Below are 1,571 nucleotides of genomic sequence, written 5' to 3'. Positions count from 1 at the left end.
CCCGACGAGCCCCCCACCCCTGAAAATCGACTGACCCAAAAGTTGATTCAGTCGACTGAAGTGTAGCTAAATCAGAGCAGCATCGCAAGCAAGAGCAAGAGCGAGAGCAGCAGCGCGAGCAAGAGCAATATCAAGAGTAGACCAGGCAGGGGACCGAGAGCAAGAGCAGAGCAGCAGCGCGAGCGAGAGCTAAAGCAGCAGCAGCTCCTACTGATGTGGACGTCGCCGCCGAGGGAGCGACGCCGTGGAGGAAGTGGCCGGCGACGCCGCCGTGGATGGAGCCGCGCCGTGTCGGCTCGGGACCGAGCGCCGACAGCACCATGATATCAAATCAAGAAGAAAATGCGGCGATTAGTGTAAAACCTCTTTGGTGGCGCCGATTAGGCCGCAACTTCATCCGAGGAAACGGTGATGATGATGCCTTCCGGTGGTGCAGGTGAAGACGGCGGTGTGGGAATGGAGGTGGCGGGAAAGACGAGGGGAACGTCGGGGCAGCTCCTTGGAGGTGGAGGACGGGGTGGCTGAACCGGCGGGACGATGAGATCAACGACGGATCCTCATCCGGTACGGTGGATGAGGGACGTCGAGGTGTTGCTGTGGACGATGTCGTCGGGGAAGAGGCTCCGGCTGGGTGGCGGACGGAGCAGGGTGTGGGGTTTCGTCGCGGGTTTTCGCAGCCTCGGTGTACGAATGGGTGGGCGGATGGGATGGCAGTGGGGAACCTTGGCTTAGAGACGCGCTTGTCCGAAATGTGGGGTAAGTTATGAAAGTACCCCCACCGATTTGAGGCAGTTCTTTCGGTTCAGGGGTACCACGGGCATTTTGTGTGTCGGGATTTCATAGGAGGTGGGAGTTTTCGCGCACATTGTAATTTCGGAATAGCAAGGCACGGGTTGAGATGGAGGGAGTTGTCGGAGCACAACGAGACAAAGATATATCTTAAATATTTCAGGCTAACAAGGCGCGGGTTGAAATTTTTGGACAAGCCTAACGTGTACTGTACCAAATCAATGCGCACTACAAATGTCATTCAAAACTTTGAATTCATGTTATGTTCAATTAAAATATTTTGCTACGTGTATAATGCATGCAACCTACTACTCAAATGAACGTTTTAGTGCATTCCAAACGTATATACTACCGCTTCAATATGAACTAAATTTGAATTTGTTTCTCTATTTGAATAAGATCTACAAAAATGATTGTTGTGAAGTCAAAGCATTTGAATTCGTTTCTCTGTTTTAATAAGATCTACAATCATCATTATTGTCAAGTTAAACCATCGTTTGTGTATTATCTTCACAGCACACCACATTATTAGTCTCAATTTACATATGAACTATGTGTACTATATGAACTCGAACTAGATTTTTTGAATCCACTTTATTTTGATTTCAAATCACATTACATTTCTAGCTCTAGCTAGATCTTCATAATCTAAACCATGTCTCATATGTATAATGTGTTTATCACATTATGTATGGTGCCCCTCCCCCTACGCCACAAGTATTTAGATGTGAGTTGCAAACACCACACATTACCACAAATTCAAATAAAATGTGAGAATGTTC

Source organism: Triticum dicoccoides, chromosome 2A, assembly GCF_002162155.2.
Source record: "Triticum dicoccoides isolate Atlit2015 ecotype Zavitan chromosome 2A, WEW_v2.0, whole genome shotgun sequence".
In the NCBI taxonomy this organism is placed as follows: Eukaryota; Viridiplantae; Streptophyta; class Magnoliopsida; order Poales; family Poaceae; genus Triticum; species Triticum dicoccoides.
Note: the sequence above shows the minus strand (reverse complement) of the source record.